Genomic DNA, 21,509 nt, shown 5'->3' on the forward strand with positions numbered 1-21,509 from the left:
ACAAGCTTCTCACAATAGTTGGTTGGAATTTGGGCCCATTCCTCCTGACAAAACTGGTGTAACTGTTCCAGGTTTGTAGGTCGCCTTGCTCGCATCTGCTTTTTTAGCTTTGCCCATAAATTTGCAAAAGCCCTGATCGCAATCGCAAAGCACGTTCATCTCTGGGACACAGAACCCGTCTCCTTCCTGAGTGGTATGATGGCTGGACATTCCCATCTTGTTTGTACTTGCATATAATTGTTTGTACAGATGAACGAGGCACCTTCAGGTATCTTAAAATTGTACCCAAGGATGAGCCAGACTTGTGCAAGCCCACAATTCTCTTCCTGATATCTTGGCTGATTTTTTTAGACTTTCCCATAATGCTACACAAAGAAGCAGTGTGTTTCAGGTGTGCATTAAAATACATCCACTGGTGTGTCTGTAATTAACTCAGATGTTGCCAAAACACCTATCAGAAGCTTCCAAACACATGACATCATCATATGGGCAGTCCAGAATTGTTTAAAGGCATAGTAACCTTAGTGTATGTAAACTTTTCACTTTGCAGTAAGTAATAAAAATGACTTAAAACATTCTCTCTCATTATTCTGGCATTTTGCAAATCTTAAACATGCATATGTGTCTTTTTATATAGTGTATGTAAACTTCTGGTTTCAACTGTATGTCCCCGCCAGCTTTTCCCCAGCCCTGTTCACCTAGAATTACAGGTCTCCGCCTATGAGTGTGTAAAGAAAGAGACTTGATAGTCCTTCAGAGTGGAGCGGGGAGCAGTCAGCCCATGATTTGGGCAGCATGGATTAACTGAGAAAGTGTCCTTTTAATGAAACACAAAGACAATGTACCTCTAGCTTGTCTGAATTTTCAAATAAAGCTATCAGATAGTGTGTTCCTGGAAGTGAATGAATTTACTGATGGTGAAAAATATAATTTGAATTCTTCCCCAATTCAAGCAGTGGCTGTCTGGAGCGTTCCATAGTTTAGGTTTTGAATAACTATTTAGCCCTCTTTCAGCTTTCCCTAATTTGGATTGTTTTTTTTGAGAAAAGTTTATTCTAACAAAAAGCTGATAAAGGGGCAACATTGTATTTATGACAAAAGATTATTATGTTGCTGAGGCAGAAGGACAATTGAATAATACTACTAGACGCTGACCGCAGGTCCTCAGCTGCTTCCTCCACGCTGACAACGCAAGATCCCGAGAGAATCGTGGGAAAACAGTGAGTCTCCGGCCGGGACCCTGTTTTAACTCCCTCTCTCTCCCTCAACCTACCATCTGCTCCTCACATCCCTGAACTTCAGGAGCACGACCATGCTCCGCGCTGACTCATCACCACACAGGACTGCACTCCAAGCAGGAACCACTCCATGGACTCAATAAATGTAAGTCTCCCGCCAAGCTCCACCTGTGTTAGCAGCTTAAGAACTGTGATACCTCGGTTTTACTGCTCTGGTAACCCAACATTAGCACTAAAGCAGGTGCATTGTTATCAATGTAATAGAAGCCGGTGCTAGTACATCAGACTCAGCAGGTTGCTGCAGTACAGGCCCCACCTGTAGCTGCTGCTACCTCAGTCCAGAGGTTTCTAATTGCATCTATATGCTCACCATCATTGCTAGCTCTGCAAGCTCCCCGGTGGGAACTTCAAGTCTCTACCACCTTCCAACTTCATTTGCGTGAGCCACGGGTAACCCAACTTCCTTACCTTCAGCATTATTGTATTTTAATACTTGACTTTTATTAACCAACTACTGCCCTTAGCACCCTCTAGGCCATGCTCTCTCTAAGACACGCTCCACGCTCATCCTCCCAGGCATCAATCATCACTCTTAACAGGTAAATCCCACTCATTTGTTTAATCTTATTCATCCAGCTATATGAGCCAAAGTTAACTCCTCTCTCTAGGCCCAGTTAGATCTGCAATCTACCTGGTCACTTCATTGCCGATCTATCTCTCTCTATAGTCCATGGACCTTCCACCATAACCACGACCATCATATTGTTCCACTATATGGACTCATTCTCCACTCCACTCCAATCCAGGTAAATCCTATTCCTCTCCGCTAACGTGATGAGTACGTGAATTTACTAATCTTCCTCTCCTCCCTTCTTATTTCAACTTAGGAGACCACCTGGACTCTACTCACCATACTCACCCTCTACCATCATCTGAGATCCCTGGTCCTACCCTCAAGGCCCCTGTGCTCTCAGCTCATTTTATTCTCCATTTATTTTATTTATTTTATATCCCCCCTCTTCTCCTATTTTATTGTAATACTAGCCCTAAATAAATATTGTGTTTTAATCTACCTATGCATCACATTTTTAATAATTTTTGATAATTCTTATCTCAAAGTCTAACACTACCTGCACAAGCACCCCTTTATATTTACTTCTCATATATTGGATTTATCCAATTCTGACAACTTGTGGTTGGTTGTCTCTCCTTGCAGCAGGTACAACCAGGCTTACCTACCAGCGCCTCTACCTATTTATTCGAATAATACTACTACCTATCAACCTCTTGCTAAAGATATCTACAGTTCTACACTAAAGTCCAAGCTCAATTAAAGTGTTACAAGCCTTAATTTTATTTTTTTCTGAACAACTTATGCAAAAATCACAGATATCCAACATTTTGTTTACAGGCAAATTAGAAAAACAAAATGAACCATATTGATTACAAGATATATAGTACTGTGGAAAAGTTTTACACAGGAGAGGAAAAACTCTGGAAAATAAGTAAGCCTCTCACTTAGCCAAATCAGTTCTCATACTTTGCACTGACCAGGGCCAATAGCCCAAAACACTGTGTCTGCAAATTGAGATTCTGATTTGGCTATTATCCTAAGTCATATTGCAAGACTCGTTAAAGGGTCGATTTGTGACTTGTAGGATTGGTGCTTCCAATAGGTGGCGCTATAGATTTCCAGTCCTCTTTCTCTCTGAAGAGACAATTTGCACATTAAATTTCCCAGAGGAGGATTGCACGGCAAATAAGCCTCCTTATCTTGGCATGCCAGAGCCGGTATGTCACTCTCCACAAGGAGAAACGTTACCCCTTAGGCCTTAAAAAAAATTGAAGTATTAATAGTTTATTTTTTATCAATTAATAAAATGTAAAGCCAATGAACAAGTGAGAAATCTAAGTGAAACCAATAATGGTGTGCTCACTAGTGATGAGCGAGCACTAAAATGCTCGGGTACTCATTGATTGGGTCAAGCAAATTTGAATGCTCGAGTGCGCTTTCAGAGTAACGAGCCCAATGTAAGTCTATGGGAAACTCAAGCATTTTTCTGGCGGCTCCCCCCGGCGGTCCGCAAAGGGCGTAAAAATTGCCCAAATCGATGGGAACAGTGCTCAAATGACATGGGAACAGCATGGGGAAGACCCCTGGAAGCATTTCTGACTCCCAGGTCACTGCTGTCAACAACGTTGTCAGTGGTATGACGCCACTTGTATGGACTCACAATAAAACATACAAAAACTAAACCAAAATGGATTTTCCTAGGAAATATGTTAAGGAACATCCTTTCCAGGATACTGACTTGTATATAAGGCAAAATAAATAACCAAAAATGCTCCTCCACACCTCGGGCTATGTTCACACGTAGCGTTTTTGATGCGGTTTTTGCAGTTTTGCATTGCTTTCAACCAAGACAAATGCATTCACTGGGAAATGTCATTTTAACATTTTACAACCTTATCTGGCCATGTGGTGTGTGAAACATCATCAGACACATCCTGTTTGATTTATGAAGGAGGGATTGTTAAAGTCACAAACACTATTTTTACTGCCTTACTATTCTTAAAGGGCCAGCAGTGGCTATGCTTTGTTGTTCCCATTATTAAAGAGTGGGTCTCCTATACTGTTATTGCGTATGCAGTGACTGCAAGGGCGGCCAAAAATTTGGACGCAAACCAATACCCCTTTGAAGAGACATAGAGGAGGGTCTCAGTAAAAAAAATGTTCACATTATAAAGGAGTGGGTCTCCTATAGTGCAAGGGCTGCCAAAATTTTGGAAAACCCACACTAACAATTTAAAGACACATAGAGCTGTGCCACAGTAACGACATGTTCCCATTATAAAGGAGAGGGTCTGCTATCCAGTTATAGGGTATGCAATGAGTCCAACGGCTGCCAAATTTTAGGAAAAACCCTACTAACAATTTATAGACACATGGAGCTGGGCTACAGTAACTAGTACGACATTTTCCCATTAAAAGGAGTGGGTCTCCCATACTGTTTGCCTATGGAGTGAATGCAATGGCTGCCAAAAATTTGGAGCAACCCCAATGCCCCTTGCAAGAGACGTAGAGGTCAGAGGTCCTCCTGAAAACAATGTTGCCATTATTAGGAAGTGGGTCTCCCATACTGTCTGCCTATGCAATGAATGCAACGGCTGCCAAAAATTTGGAGGAACTCCAATGCCCCTTTCAAGAGACGTAGATATGGTGATATGGTAGATATGGTGGTGATATAGAGTAGGATGTGGAGGATGAGGAGAAGGAGGAGGGCAAGAGCAAATACACAAAATCAGGTAGCATATACCCATGTCTGGGTGTGAAGACAGAGGTGCATGGGAATAGAGTTAGACCTCCCAATAAAACCCCACTGTAGTTGAGTTTATGTTATGCTGCTATCACTCGGTGGTGTTGAGTAGGCATGAGCGAACATTTCAATGTTTGGTTCGGAAAAGTTTGCTGAACAAATTGATATTGAACAAATTTATTCGCCGAATGTTCGTCGAACATTTCCGAATCCCATAGGTGTCAATGGAGGGACCAAAAAAATGCACATACAACACCTAGAAACGGGACTAAAAGCTGCCAAAACACATCAAATTAGGTGTAGACACCAGGGAAGTGCCATCAATTGACCCAGAGTACAAGTACTATAATTATTATTACTGTGACAGCGACATTTATTCAGTTGCTCTTTACATATCAAAAGGGGTCACCGACTGGTACAACAGGAGAGAGGACCCTGCCTTCAAGGGCGCACTGTCACGGACTTGGTTTGTGGAACCACTGTGCCATGGACCCTGGAGAGCCTGGAGCGGTGTGACTAAGCGAGCACTGAACTGTTCATTAGAGCCTCTGAGGGTGAGGTTAGATTTGGCTCCTGATGAACGCCAGGTGCCACTCCAGGACAGACTAACGGACGCGCAGCAGCTGGACCCAGTAGGACAGACAAGATGGTGAAGCAGGCAGAGTCTGTATCAGGAGTGCAGCAGGCAGAGTCTGTATCAGGAGTGCAGCAGGCAGAGTCTGTATCAGGAGTGCAGCAGGCAGAGTCTGTATCAGGAGTGCAGCATGCAGAGTCTGTATCAGGAGTGCAGCAGGCAGAGTCTGTATCAGGAGTGCAGCAGGCAGAGTCTGTATCAGGAGTGCAGCAGGCAGAGTCTGTATCAGGGGTGCAGCAGGCAGAGTTTGTATCAGGAGTGCAGCAGGCAGAGTCTGTATCAGGAGTGCAGCAAGGACTGGTACGCAACCTTACACAACTTAGACTGCAGAACAGGAAGGTTCCACTACAGCCAACGCAATAGATGGAGACCCAATCAGGATTCCCCACATTTAAAAAAATTAGTGGCAGACGCCAGCAAAGTAGCATCAATTTCACTACTGTAGAAATAATATAAATAAGACCCACACCTCTTCCAGTACAGCCAACCCAAGAGATGGAGACCTAACCAGGAGTGTTCACATTGCCCTAACTGAGGGCCTAACACCACCGAGGTGTCATCAATGTCATCAGACTACAAGTAGTTTAACACAGACCCATACCTGTCCCACTACAGCCAACCCAGGAGATGCAGACTCAACCGGAAGTGTTTACATTTAAAAAAATAGGGCCTAAGACCACCATTTCCGTGGCCAACAGATTGGAGATGGTGGAGTTCAACCTCTTAGCTTTGTCATGTGTAGGATGAAAAAATCTTTTACGTGACCACAACAGCGGGATTGAGGGCTGGCTGCAGTGCTGAGGGAGGGCAGAGTGCGGTGAAACGGACAAACCGATAGACCGTGAGTGAGGTGCAGGCGGAGATGTTACGGTGGATTCAGAAACGTGTGGTGTGCTCAGAGAAACAAACACAGCAGGCATGTCCGCTTCACTTACAGCTGACGGGCTGTCACTCAGCCTAACTGCAGCGGGTATACAGCTGGTTTTGTCGGACACCTGCGTGACACAACTTGGCACGGTAACAGAGGAGGAGGAAGAAGCAGCAGAGATGTTTGATGGGGCGGCTGATGTTTATTTATTGAAAATCCATTTAAAGTTTATCATGCTTGTGTACCCGTTTGGGGAGAATAATATCTGCACCAAATGCTCAATTTCACTACAGTATAACTATAGAAATGTATGGAGACCAAAACCTCTTCCACTACAGTCAACCTAATGGATGGAGACCCATTCAGGATTACCCACATTTCCAAAAATTAGCGTCAGGCGCCAGCAAAGTGTAATCAATTTCACTACAGTAGAAATAGTGTAAATGAGACCCACACCTGTACCAGTACAGCCAACCCAGGAGATGGAGACCTAACCAGGAATGTTCACATTGCCCTAAATGAGGGCTAACACCACCGAAGTGGCATCAATTTCACTAGAGTATAAGTATTGCAAAGGAGGCCTAAACCAGTTCCACTACAGCCAACCTAATAGATGGAGACCCAATCAGGATTCCCCATATTTAAAAAAATTAGTGACAGACGCCAGAAAAGTGGCATCAATTTCAATACTGTACAAATAGTGTAAATAAGACCCACACCTCTTCCAGTACAGCCAACCCAGGAGATGGAGACCTAACCAGGAGTTAACATTGCCCTAAATGAGGGCCTAACAACACCGAAGTGGCATCAATGTCATCAGACTGCAAGTAGTTTAACGCAAACCCAAACCTGTCCCACTACAGCCAACCCAATGGATGGAGACACAATCAGAATTCTCCACATTTCCCAAAATTAGGGCCTAAAACCTGCAGCAGCAGTAAGAGCAGGTACAGAAGCCATATCACAGACTGCAATTTCAAGAGATCAATGCAGCACACTCAAAACGACAACATCGCCTACTCTGTACAGTCTGCAATTGGGGTGCAAAAGTCCTTGGAGATCCATGACTTGTTCATCTTGATGAAAGTTAGGTGGTCTACACTTTCAGGGGACAGCCGGGTGCGCTTATCCATCAAGACACTGCCAGCAGCGCTGAAGACATGTTCAGAGAGAACGGCTGCCGGGCATGATAAATCCTCCAAGGCGTCAGAGGCAAGCTCAGGCCATTCATCCATTTTTGAAGACCAAAATGTAAAAGGGTCCAAACCCTCCCTGATGGTATTGATACTGAACTCTAGATACTCCTGCATCATGCTCTCCAGTCGTTCACCATGTGTCAGACTTGTACTCTGTTGTGCTGGTGCACGAGCTGGTGCAAAAAATGTGTGAAAGGACTCCCAGAAATTGCTTATGCCACTTACTCTGCTGCTGCTAATGTTTTGGCGTTGATGAACTGACGTGCCAAAGGTTGAAAGACTACAGCTGTGATGCACACTGTGTGCCTCATTGTTACCTTGGGCAAAACCTCTATTAAGGTTGCTTAAAAGCTTGTTTCGATACTCCAACATAAGCGGGTCCCTTTCCAGGGCCAGAAGCATCTGGCAAAATTGACTCATATAACGTGGATCTAAAAGAGTGGCAACCCAGTAATCAGCATTATTTTGAATCCTAACTATACAGCGATCATGTTGCAGATAGTGCATCAAGAAGGCACTCATATATCGGGCTCTTCCAGGAGGTCCAAAGCCAGGCTGTATTGTGGGATGCGTAACACTGATGCTTGTTCCCTCAGTCCCCTCTTCCAACCACATTTAAACGAGAGGGGATGATTATCCTCTTCATCCTCTGACAGCTGCTCGCCCATCACCTCTTCCTCCTCCATTAGTTCCTCGGCTCTTCCACCTTCACTAACAGTTTGCCTGGTATCACCAAACTCTCTTGATCGCTGTAATCCACTGTCACTTGGCATCCGCCTGTGTGACGACAGTCTGGAAATTTGAGACATTGATATCCCTTCCGCATCCTCCTTTTCTTCTGGGGCCACCACCTCCTGCTGCAGGTTGTTCAAAGATTGCTGCAGCTTGTATATGACCGGAATAGTGATGCTGATGATGGCATTGTCAGCGTTAACCAGTTTAGTAACCATTTCAAAACCAAGCAGAAGGGTGCAGAGGTCCTTAATCTGTTCCCACTCCGCAAACGTGATATGCCCCAAGTCCATACTGCGTTGCCCCAAGCTATACGTCATGACATACTACGTCAGAGCTCATTGCTGCTGGCACAGTCGCTGCAACATGTGCAGAGTGGAATTCCACCGCGTTGGCACATCGCAGACCAACCTGTTAACTGGCATGGACAAAGACCTCTATATCGATGCAAGTCGATGACATAAGGGGTGCGAATGGCAGAAGTGAGCACACAGCTTCTGTACTTTGTGAAGCAGCTCATCCAGGCCAGGACAGTGGCGGAGAAATCGCTGTACCACCAGGTTGAGGACGTGAGCCATGCAATGCACGTGTGTGAGCTTGCCTCGGCCTAGGGCCGCTAACAGGATCGCACCGTTATCGCATACGGCCTTCCCTGGCTCTAGGTTCAGCGGAGACAGCCATTGCCCAAACTGAGCCTGGAGAGCTGCCCACAACTCACTCTTCACCTGTATGACTGCGATCTCCGAGGCATATTAATTTGAAGACTGCCTTATTACGGTGAGCCCTAACAGCACAGTATGGAGGCGGTGTGCATTCACTCCGCACCCTTGGAACGCGTGTCTTGTTAAGGCAGAGGTTGAGTGCGCAGGTGGAGGCCCTAGAGGAGGTGGATAACGCAGAAGCAGCGTAAGAAGTGTGAAATACAGAGGTTTATTCTGCAAGCCTTGGGGATTACAAGATTTGTGGAGCAGCCTCTTCCTCGCCTGACCCCACAGCCACCAGAGTCACCCAGTACCCAGTTAGCGAGATGTAACGCCCTTGGCCATGCTTACTCGTCCTAGTGTCTGTGGTAAAATGCACCCTGGCACACGTAGCTTTAGACAAGGAACGGGTGATGTTGTCTGCGACATGCTGGTGTAGTGCAGGCACAGCTTTCTTAGAGAAGTAATGGCGACTGGGCAACTGGTACTGGGGGACTGCGACTGCCATCAGTTTTCAGAAACCGTCTGTATCTACAAGGCGGAAAGGCAGCATTTCCGTGGCCAACAGATTGGAGATGGTGGAGTTCAACCTCTTAGCTTTGTCATGCGTAGGATGAAACAATCTTTTATGTGACCACAACTGCGGGACAGAGGGCTGGCTAAGGTGCTGAGAGAGGGCCGAGTATGGTGAATCGGAAAAACTGGTGGAGCGTGAGTGAGGTGCAGATGTTACGGTGGATTGAGAGACATGCGGTGTGCTTGGTGAAACAAACACACAGGCGTGTCCGCTTCCGTTACAGCTGACGGGCTGTCACTCAGCCTGACTGGAGAGGGTAAAGAACCGGAGTTTCTGCGATTGGAGACCTGCATGACAATACTTGGCACGGTAACAGAGGAGGAGGAAGAAGCAGCGGATGCATTTGATGGGGCAACTGATGGTTGTTGAAGTGCGCTGGTCCGCATTTCAGCGCGGTAAGATTCCCAGCGTAAAGAATGTTGTTTGAGCATGTGAACGTTCATTCATGTAGTAGTCAAATTCTTGCAGTTTTTCCCTCTACTGAGTTTTTTTATCGCAAAGTTTGCAGATAACGTGAGTTGGCTCATCCTTTGCAGTGACAAAAAAGGCCCATGCTGTTAGGGGGACGGTTGCAAACACTTTATTAAATAAGAACGCAACCGACCCCGGGGTCCGCGATGCAGCCTGGTGGACTGCTGCCGAACTCTTCCCGGGTGAGAAGGGAAGACAACCAACTAAAGATAACCCTTCCGTGTTAACTTCACACTGGACAGGGTAAAGCGGTACGCTCCATCTCTGTTGACTGCATGGAGGGAGAGCGACCGGCGACGCACCTAACAAAACCTTAGCCCTTCGTGTTAAAGCACACGGAAGGGTAAGACGGTTCGCACAATCTCCAAGAACCGCAGGGAGACGTGCGACCGTGGGAACAGCATTAGCCCTGTCTTTAATACAGGCGCTACGCTATGGGGATTGGCGCTAAAGGAGACGTGTGACCGGACTATGAGCAGTAGCCCTGTCTACGGTACAGGCGCTATGCTATAGGAGACGGCGCTAGCGTGCGGGTGATTCCCGCCGGGTATTCGAGCACTCAGCCGGCGTGTTACCGGACTGAGCAAACCCGCTCTATTTAGCTCACAGGCGGCTCGAGGTGTAAGGCGAACCCCCTGGTTAGAGCCAGTCAGCGAGGCGAAGCTACCTGCGTAGCTAAAGCTATGACTCTTTGAGCCCGGCCTCTACCTGCCTAGCTAAAGCTATGGCTCTTTGAGCCCGGAGTAAGAGTGCACACCACAAACAGCTAGCTCAAATGATCTGAGCGCGCCGCCATGTTTGTGGGCGGGCCTTTTAAAGATTAAGCCCTGCCCCACTGTCGCACCATTGGTGACGACACCCGTGACCAATCAGGCGATGCCAGGTAACCGGGTCAGGTGGGTGCCAAAGCACCAATCATGATCCGCCAGGTCACGGACATGCTCAGTGCGATGCATTTTAGTCTTAGGCTGCAGTGGCCTAGTCTCTCTCCGCAACCTGTGCTTCATGTTGCTAGGCACATATACATGAGATACCACTTGTACCTCTTGTGCATTGGCTAGGCGTTGGGACCGACGGTGATGCTGTGCAGCATCAGCCCTGGCTGAACCAGAATGGGAGACCACAGAATCCACTGATGATTCAGAACCCATTTCTGATCCAGCAAGCACCTGGCGCCTAACATTATCCCCCCTTCTAACCTCCCCCTCCACTTGACGCTCATATTCCTCAATGAGCAGGGGGGCATGAATGTGGTCCACAGGCTCCCAGGAGCGATCCTCAGACCCATGACCTCTCCAGTGTACGAGGTAAAATTTTTTCCCCCGAACCATCTTAGACCCCACAATCGCCTGTACTTCAAAATCATCACCCCTGATGGCTGGAGCAGATTGGGGTTCCAAAAATTTGGTCAGACGAACCGGCTTGAGAAGCGACACATGAAAGGTGTCGTGAATCCTCATGTGTCGAGGTAATTGTAACCAGTACACTACGGGGTTTATTTGGGCCAGGATTCTGAAAGGACCAATAAACCGGGGAGCAAACTTAGCGGATTCCCCGCGTACCCTGATGTTGCGAGCCGCGAGCCACACTCTGTCGCCCGGGGAGAATATGGGGGCTGGACGACGATGAGCGTCAGCTGACTCTCTCATCCGATTCTTGGAAGCCAAAATAGCCTCCTGGGTATGATCCCAAACCTCCCGTGCCTCCTGAGCCCAATCTCTGACCCCAGATTCCACAGCGGAAACTGGCATAGGAACTGGGACTCGCGGATGTTGGCCATTATTTAGGAGAAACGGAGTCTGACCCGTGGAATCCGCCACTGCGTTGTTTAAGGCAAACTCTGCCCAGGGAAGCAATATTGACCAGTCATTCTGGTTGGCAGAAACGAAATGGCGCAAGTATGTCACCAGCGTCTGGTTAGTGCGTTCCACCAGACCATTGGTCTCTGGGTGATAAGCAGTGGAAAGATTAAGTTCAATGTCAAGCACATTACACAATTCTCTCCAAAACCGGGAGGAAAACTGTGGTCCCCGATCACAGACAATCCTATCAGGCATCCCGTGGAGACGGAAAACGTGACGAATGAACAACGATGCCAGAACCTGGGAGGAAGGAACCCTAGGCAGAGGGACCAGGTGAACCATCTTAGAGAAATGGTCAGACACCACCCATATAGTCGTGTTTCCCCGGGACTTAGGTAACTCCACAATAAAATCCATCCCAACCAGCTCCCAAGGTCTATCCGCCACGGGTAACGGATGAAGAAGACCAGCCGGCTTCTGACGGGATGGTTTATTTCTCGCACAGGAGACACATGCTTGGACATACTCCTTAACGTCCTGGGGTAACCGAGGCCACCAATATGAGCGTTGGATAAGCTCTGTGGTACGCTTGACCCCAAAATGACCTCCGATCTTAGAGGCATGTGCCCAGGACAGTACCTCGTTCTGTAAATTTGGTGGAACAAACGTCCTCCCGGGAGGAACCTGATTTAGAGACACTGGAGCCAGCGTCTGCATACACTCAGGCGGAACAAAGAGTCTTGGCTCGTCCTCATCCTCAGCCATATCCATGGACCGGGACAAAGCGTCCGCCCGAGGGTTCTTCTCTCCTTTTAAAGAAGTGAATGGAGAAATTGAACCGAGAAAAGAAAAAAGAGACCACCTGGCCTGCCTCGGGTTAAGACGCTGCGCCGTCAGTAGGTATAACAGATTTTTGTGATCGGAATATACCACGAATGGATGCTTAGCTCCCTCCAAGAGGTACCTCCATTCTGAAAAAGCCATTTTAATGGCCAGCAATTCTTTGTCACCAATAGTATAATTCCTCTCTGCTGGAGAGAAGGTCTTGGAGAAGAAAAAACATGGTCTTGTCCGACCCTGTTCATTCTTTTGGGAGAGAACCGCTCGTGCTCCGACAGAAGAGGCATCAACCTCCAGGAAGAACGGCTTGTCCACATCCGGGCGATGGAGAATGGGAGCTCTAGCAAAGTAGGATTTAATCTCCCGGAACGCCTCGGATGTCTCCTGAGACCAGTGCTTGGGATTGGCACCCTTTCGGGTTAAAGCGGCTAAGGGAGGCACCAGGGTGGAAAAATGTGGTATGAACTGCCGGTAGTAATTAATAAAGCCCATGAAGCGTTGTACCGCTTTAAGAGAATGGGGCTCCTGCCATTTCTGTACTGCCACCAACTTTTGTGGATCCATAGCCAATCCCTTACTGGAAATGATGTAGCCCAGGAACGGCAACGACTCTCGTTCAAATTAACACTTCTCCAGCTTACAGTACAAGGAATTTGCTCGCAATCGCTCGAAAACCCAGCGAACATCCTCTCGGTGTGTGGAGAGGTCCGGGGAAAAAATGAGAATATCATCAAGATAGACTACCACGGAAGATAGCAGCAAATCCCGAAAGATATCGTTGACGAAATCTTGAAAAACCGCGGGGGTATTGCATAATCCGAAAGGCATGACGAGATACTCGTAATTGCCATCATGAGTGTTAAAGGCTGTTTTCCACTCATCGCCCTCACGGATTCGCACCAGATTACATGCCCCTCGCAGGTCCAGTTTAGTGAAAATATGAGCCCCCCGCAACCTGTCAAACAGCTCAGAAATAAGGGGCAGAGGATATTTATTCTTGATGGTGATGGCATTTAATCCTCTGTAATCAATGCAGGGATGCAAATCACCCCCTTTTTTCTGAACGAAGAAAAACCCCGCTCCCGCAGGAGAGACCGATTTTCTGTTAAACCCCCGAGCCAGATTCTCTTTGATATAATCAGACATGGCCTGGGTCTTGGGTACAGACAGAGGGTAGACCCTACCGCGAGGAGGCTCAGTACCGGGGACCAGGTCAATAGGGCAGTCATACGGTCGGTGGGGAGGTAAAGTCTCAGCAGCCTTTTTAGAAAAGACATCCGCAAAGCTCCGGTATTGCACAGGCAGAGCGGACAAGTCGGAAGGAGGCTCAGAGACTGCTCCTCAGGCAGCTGTAACCATACGCTGGAGCACACAGTCTTTACCCCAGGACGAAATTCTCCCTGTACACCAGTCAATGTGTGGAGAGTGATGGCGTAGCCAAGGAAGGCCCAATAACACCTCATCTAATCCCCCGGGGATAATAAGGAAGGAGATAACCTCCTGGTGACCCTGAGGAAACGACATAGTGAGAGGAACAGACTGGTGGGTAATTTGTGTATCCAGCAGGGACCCATTGACCACCCTGATGTTCATTGGCCTAGGCAGTAAGTCCATAGGAATGGCATGTCTCTGGGCAAATGCTGCAGACAAAAGTTGCCATCAGCTCCAGAATCCACCCACACCTTGGCTGTGACCATGGTTGTTCCGAAGGACAACGTCACCTCATAAAGTAATTTGGAGGACGAGACCCCTGAATCTAACACACCCCCTCCAACGGCGGTTAGACACTCTCGTTTCCCGACTGCTTGGAGACCTTATTAACGGGGTACTCCAGGGGACGTGTAAGTTGGGAATGAGGGGACTTAGACTTAGTCGGGGATATGTCCATAGCCTCAGGCTCCGGATAGGAAACCGCGGGTTTGGAGAAAGGCCTAGAGAAAGCGGGTGCCAACCGAAACCGGGGTCTGGAAAGCTCCAGCTCTAACTTGCGTTCTGCATGACGCAGATCGATTCTGTTAACAAGTGTAATTAACTCTTCCAGAGAGGTTGGAATCTCTCTGGTAGCTAGAGCATCTTTAATGTGCCCAGCCAGCCCCCTCCAGAACACCGGGATCAGCGACCGCTCCGGCCAATCCAGTTCAGCCGCGAAGGTTCTGAACTGAATGGCATAATGGCTGGCGGTGACCGAACCCTGGGTCAATGCAAGCAGCATAAGAGCCATATCATGCGTGACCTGAGGCCCCAGAAAGACGCTTTTTAAGGTCCTAAGAAAAAGACCTGCATTAGCCACAACTGGGTCATTCCGCTCCCACAGTGGAGTAGCCCACTCCAGAGCCCTGTGGGAGAGCAAGGGGATAACATAACCCACTTTGGCTCTCTCAGAAGGAAATCGTGCCTCCATCATCTCCAAGTGAATGGAGCATAAATTTATAAAACCCCTGCAAAATTTACTGTCCCCAGAAAATTTCTCCCGGAGATCAAAGCGAGGTAATGGAGCACTTGCAGCGGTGGCAGCCGAGTTTATCATGCTGGCTGCTAGAGAAGCCGCCTGGGTAGCTACTGCAGTGGTATCAGCAACCAGGACCGTTTGTTCCAGAGACCTGAGTCTGGTCTCCAGTTGCTGTATATGACGCTGCAGCAGCTGGTTGTCGGTCATGTTCGGCAAGAACCTGGCGCTCAGATACTGTTAGGGGGACGGTTGCAAACACTTTATTAAATAGGAACGCAACCGACCCCGGGGTCCGCGATGCAGCCTGGTGGACTGCTGCCGAACTCTTCCCGGGTGAGAAGGGAAGACAACCAACTAAAGATAACCCTTCCATGTTAACTTCACACTGGACAGGGTAAAGCGGTACGCTCTATCTCTGTTGACTGCACGGAGGGAGAGCGACCGGCGACGCACCTAACAAAACCTTAGCCCTTCGTGTTAAAGCACACGGAAGGGTAAGACGGTTCGCACAATCTCCAAGAACCGCAAGGAGACGTGCGACCGTGGGAACAGCAGTAGCCCTGTCTTTGATACAGGCGCTACGCTATGGGGATTGGCGCTAAAGCGGTTCACACTATTCTCCAAGAACCGCAAGGAGACGTGTGACCGGACTATGAGCAGTAGCCCTGTCTATGGTACAGGCGCTACGCTATAGGAGACGGCGCTAGCGTGCAGGTGATTCCCGCCTGGTATTCGAGCACTCAGTCGGCGTGCTACCGGACTGAGCAAACCCGCTCTATTTAGCTCACAGGCGGCTCGGGGTGTAAGGCGAACCCCCTGGTTAGAGCCAGTCAGCGAGGCGAAGCTACCTGCCTAGCTAAAGCTATGGCTCTTTGAGCCCGGAGTAAGCGTGCACACACCACAAACAGCTAGCTCAAATGATCTGAGCGTGCCGCCATGTTTGTGCGCGGGCCTTTTAAAGATTAAGCCCTGCCCCACTGTCGCACCATTGGTGACGACACCCGTGACCAATCAGGCGGTGCCAGGTCACCGGGTCAGGTGGGTGCCAAACCACCAATCATGATCCGCCAGGTCACGGACATGCTCAGTGCGATGCATTTTAGACTTAGGCTGCAGTGGCCTAGTCTCTCTCCGCAACCTGTGCTTCATGTTGCTAGGCACAAATACACGAGATACCACTTGTACCTCTCGTGCATTGGCTAGGCGTTGGGACCAACGGTGATGCTGTGCAGCATCAGCCCTGGCTGAACCAGAATGGGAGACCTCAGAATCCACTGATGATTCAGAACCCATTTCTGATCTAGCAAGCGCCCGGCACCTAATACATGCTAGGCAATCCTTGCTGCCCCTGCGAGCTGCAGACCCATTACCGCTGCTGGCCACAGCCACATTTGTGGCTAAGGATGCAGTGCTCCTCTTGCTTGCATCACTCCGTGTCTGTGCCATAGGGTGAAATGTAACCTCCTTGTCTTCCTCCTCTAGCTCCTCAGATGAACTACTCGGCTGCGTGACTCTGGGTTCACACCAAGTAGGATCTTCAACCTTGTCATCATCCAATGTGTTATCCCATTCCTCACCCTCAGAGTGACCCCTCTCCTCTTGCTGCCCTGACAGCACAGTACAGTCCACATGAGCCTCAGGTATCTGAGTCTCATTGGGATCACCTCCCTCCCCTGCGGTTAACGTCTGGTGACGAGGGTCAGGAACTTGCTCGGACCCTACTTCGTTCTGCCCCGAATCCAAGCTAAAAAAATTTTGGCCATCGGTGCAGATGCTTTCCTCCCCTTGACTTTGTGATTGTTTGGATTACACTTCTGATGCCCATAGTGTAGAATGGGTGAAGAGTTCTACAGACTCGCCCATCTGTGGTTGGGCAGTTGGCCAGTTGTGACACGGGTGGAAGCATGCGTAATTGGGGTGCCACCTCTGTGGACTGTACTGCGTGTGATGTTGAGGTGGATGAAAAAGAGGAGAGGGCGCTGGAAGCAGAGCTTGCCATCCACTGGAGCACCTGATCTTTCTGGGCCTTATTAACAAGGCGCATCAACAAAGGAAGGGAGTGCAGTAGGCCGTCCACTAACATAAGTTGTCAGTTGTCTTTGGATAGGACCTGTTTGCGTTGGTTCACTAGTGCTTTCACTAACATTACCACGTACCCCACGAACACCAAGCCTATTCCCCCTTCCACCACACCCTCTCTTTTTCCCCACTCATGTTGGTCAGATACAATGGTAGGAGCATGCAATTAACTAAAGAAAAATATGTTTTTCTCCTGTGCAATAGCTCAGCATACACCTGAATTTCAGCGACACTAAATGACAAGGTAAGATATGGCCTGCAGTATAACGTTACTCACAGACAAAAGAAATTTGTTAGTGTGCATGAGGCCGATAAAACCTACGAGATATTCTGCAAACAATTTCAAACTGAGATATCCCCTGCTGTATTACTTTAGGAACAGAGAATTTTTTTTTTTTGAATATGGATGAGGCCAGTATGACATAGATTATATGCTCCAAAATATTTCAAACTCAGATCTAGCCAGCTGTATCACTTTATACTCAGAGCAAAAATATTTGTTGGACTGGGCCTAGTAAGAGAAGTTTTTTTTGTTTTTTTTACTGTGAAACCAGGACAAGTTCAAAGCCATTAAAATAGGATCTGCCTTTTAGCAGACTGGATCAACTTTGCCACAGTAAAAAACCTTTGATGGACTCTGCCTGCCAACCAAAAATATATATAGGTATGACTGTGCGTACAAGCTGAATTTGACCGCCACTGACGTAGTAGCTGGCTTATAGCACTGTATGACTTTTGGCACAGGAAAACATATTTTTTGGACTGGGCATAGCAAGAGAAAAAATTTATTTTTTTACTCTGAAACCACCTGAAGTTCAACTCCACTAAAATAGTATCTGACACAAAAAAAAAAAACTTTAGTGCACACAGCTTTCAATATCACAATAGCAACAGAAAAAAAATAAATTTTGTGCTCTGCAATAAGAAGCTCTGCAGACTGTACAGAACACAATTTCAACCCCACTAAATGAAAAGGTGCACTGCGCTTGCTTGATCACATTAGCAAGTGCAAAAAAAGATTCAATATATACTGAAACATGGAGCTATATACCAGTGGTGCACAGCACTATTGTATGGCATGGGCCCTCTGTTTCTGCCAGAATCTCAATACTTGCTCAAGAACACCAAAAATGTGCTTCGCCAGTGGTAGCAGAGGTACACAGGCCAGGAATTATCTACACTATCTGACTACCACACAAGGGCCCATCTATCTAGCTAATATCTCTCATTACACAGGAGAAAACTGAGCTTTGTCTGTCTTCAGCAGTGACATGGATATAAGGGAACATGGCCACTTTTTATTTTGAGAGGACATGTGATTTCTGCATCCAATTGCAGAAGCCCTTATGTCTGGTGTAAGGTAGCGGTGTTCACACCGTGCAGTAACTGAGGCAGTGACCCAATCAAGTCCAACATAAACAGTTTTTATTCAGCAACTCACGGGTAAACAGAAAGTCCTCCAGTTCGCAGTCGGGTTAACATAAGTCCATAAATAACGGTTGCCAGGGGCAACGGCCGCGCTGGGCCGCTCAGAGCCTGACGGGTGCAGAGCCTTCCCAGGCGTGGGTTCAGCTACACACAGGCCCGCTGAGCTTTCCTGCTATGCTCCTAGCAGGTCCCAACACTGAACAACATTAATCCTTAATGGAGAGTTTTTAAAGGACCTGAGGCAAGAGCCACTGGAAAACCCGGGTTGGAGGAAGGAGGCCGCCCCACTGCCTTCCTGTAGCCTCCTCCAAGAAATGAAGGCCCTGCCGGGTTTTACTTAATCTGCTTTAGCCAGATAGCTTGACCACGTCAATGCTCACTTTCATTCCTGCATTGCAGCCGCAGGTGTGTCTGTGACTGCAATGCACTCCAACGGGTTTAATAGGTCTCTGTACACATTCTGCGGGATATATAACGTGTGAGGCAGTGACGTATATGATCCCAGTCACTGCCTCACACTGGACAGTGTAGATGCTTCCTGCGCTATGATTGGCTGGCCGCGCTCTCCTCAGTTGAAATGACCGCCCACAGGAAAAACAAAACAGTGCGCCGCTGATCTGACCTGTTCTAAGCTCTCCACAGCCCCCACACTCACCTGGCACATGTCACTGCTCATTATACACTTCCACTATGCTAACAAAACTGTTCAAAACGCCATGGTTGCCCTGTATTCACAGTCCCGAGCAAATTCGTCAAACTTTTACGATTTTAAGAAATTTGCTCGCCTTTGCGATCACAAAACTGAATGTGCCATATTAGTGCCGAATTTGAAACTTTCGAACATTCGCCGAACAAATTCGCTCAACACTAGTGTTGAGATGTCTGGCCCAATCCAGCCCTTGTTCATTTTTATAAGAGTCAACCTGTCAGCATTTTCAGTTGACAGGCGGATGCACCTATTGGTTATAATTCCACCGGCGGCACTAAAAACCCGCTCTGACAAAACGCTAGCGGTAGGGCAGGCCAGGACCTCCAAGGCGTAGACAGCCAGTTCATGACACGTGTCCAGCTTGGATACCCAATAATTATAAGGTACAGACAAATCAAGGAGGACGTTGGTAAGGTCGGCAAGGTACTCCTTCACCATCTTCCAAAACTTTTCCCTCCTTGTGAGATTACCTCCCTGTGTCAGGGCATGTGCAATGGGAGGGTCTGAGAAAACTGTCCCAGAACTTTAACAGTATTCCCCTGCCTCTGCTGGATTGGAGTTGTGTCTCTCTCGCCTGTACTGCTTGGTTGTCCAACAAACTGTGACCTCTGTTGCCAGCGTTTTCAGATGGGAATTTTTTAAATAATTCCGCAACAAGGGCCTTCTCATACTGCCCCATTTTATTAGGCCTGTCCTGCGCGGGAATAAGAGACAGAAAGTTCTCCTTGTAGGGTGGGTCTAGAAGTGTCACCAACCAGTAATAACTGTCACCCAAAATTTGGACAATGCGAGGGTCACGGGAAAGGCAGCGTAACAAACTCTGCCATGTGTGCCAGACTGCAAAGAGGCAAGACTACAGTGTCCTCACCAAGAGGACAAGTGACCATGCTCTCCTCCTCATCCTCCTCCTCTTCCTCCCTGTCCTCAGGCCATTCACGCTGAACAGATGGTATGACAGTTGTGCAGGAAGTACCGTCTATAGCACAGGAAGCTAGCTCCTGTTCTTCCTCCTCCTTCTCCTCCTCTTCCTCATTGTCAGCCAATCCACATTGGGATGAGATGAGGCTGGGCTGTGTGGAATCACCCTGTATGGTTCCTTGCTCCATCTCATCATGCTCTGCCTGCAATGCATCCTCTTTAATTGTGAGCAGAGAGCATTTCAGAAGACAGAGAAGCGGGATGGTGACGCTAATTATGGCGTCATCACCGCTCACCATCTTGCTGGAGTCCATAAAGTTTTGAAGGATGGTACGTCTGACATCCATGTCCATTCCTGAGGTCTTATGTGTGGAGTCTGACCTGAATACCGACGGCCGTGTTGATACTGGTAGTCAATAACTGCCCTCATCTGCTCATAAATCCTTCCCAACATCTGCAATGTAGAGTTCCAATGCGTGGGGACATCGCAGATCAGTCAGTGAGCTGGAATCTGCAAACGCTGCTGAAGCATGGCAAGGGCAGCAGAAGCTGTAGCTGACTTTCTAACATGGGCACACAGGCGGCGTACTTTGACAAGCTGATCCGTCAGATCCGGGTAGATTTTGAGAAAACGCTGAACCACAAGGTTAAGCCCATGGGCCAGGCATGGTACGTGTGTGAGCTCGCCTCGCCTCAGAGCCACCACCAGGTTCCGGCCATTGTCACACACGACCATGCCAGGCTGTAGGGTCAATGGTGTCAGCCACAGATCTGCCTGCTGTATCAGAGCTGTCCACCACACGTCAGCGTTGTGCTGTTTGTCACCTAAGCATATTAGCTTCAGCGCAGCCTGTTGCCACTTGGCCGAGGCAGTGCTGCAGTGCTTCCAGCTTGCGACTGATGTGGTCATTTCGGAGATGGAGGCTGAAGAGGAAGCGAAGGTGCAGGAGCTGTAGAATGTGGGGGCAACCCTGATTAACCCAGGGCCTGTAATCTTCGGCGTCGGGAGGACGTGTTCTGCCCCAAGGACCGACTGGGACCAGGCTTCCACTATATTAACCCAGTGTGCCGTCAGCGAGATGTACCTTCCCTGCCCACAAGCACTTGTCCACATGTCTGTGGTTAGGTGGACTTTCCCAGTAACTGCAGTGTTGAGGGCACGGATAATGTTGTGGGACACATGCTCGCGTAATGCAGGGACGGCACACCGGGAGAAATGGTGGCGGCTGGGGACCGAGTACTGAGGGATGGCTGCTACCATCAGGTTGTGGAAAGCTTTCTCTCCATGAACCTAAAATGCAACATTTCAAGCGCAAGCAGTCGCGAAATGTGGGAATTTAGTAGTGTGGCCTGTGGGGCGTTGGCTGCGTATTTGCTCTTGCATTCCAAGGACTGGGGTAGGGACAATTGAATGCTACGCTGGGACAAGGATGTGGACGTGCTTGCTGACAGTGCTAGTTGAGAGTATTCAACGACAGGTGCAGGGCGGGAGGCATCTAGGCATGTGCCATGGACAGGGGATTGACGTGCACGCACAACAGCAGAAGAAG

Source organism: Phyllobates terribilis, unplaced genomic scaffold, assembly GCF_046119375.1.
Source record: "Phyllobates terribilis strain yellow unplaced genomic scaffold, ASM4611937v1 Scaffold_2__4_contigs__length_985480577, whole genome shotgun sequence".
Lineage (NCBI taxonomy): Eukaryota > Metazoa > Chordata > Amphibia > Anura > Dendrobatidae > Phyllobates > Phyllobates terribilis.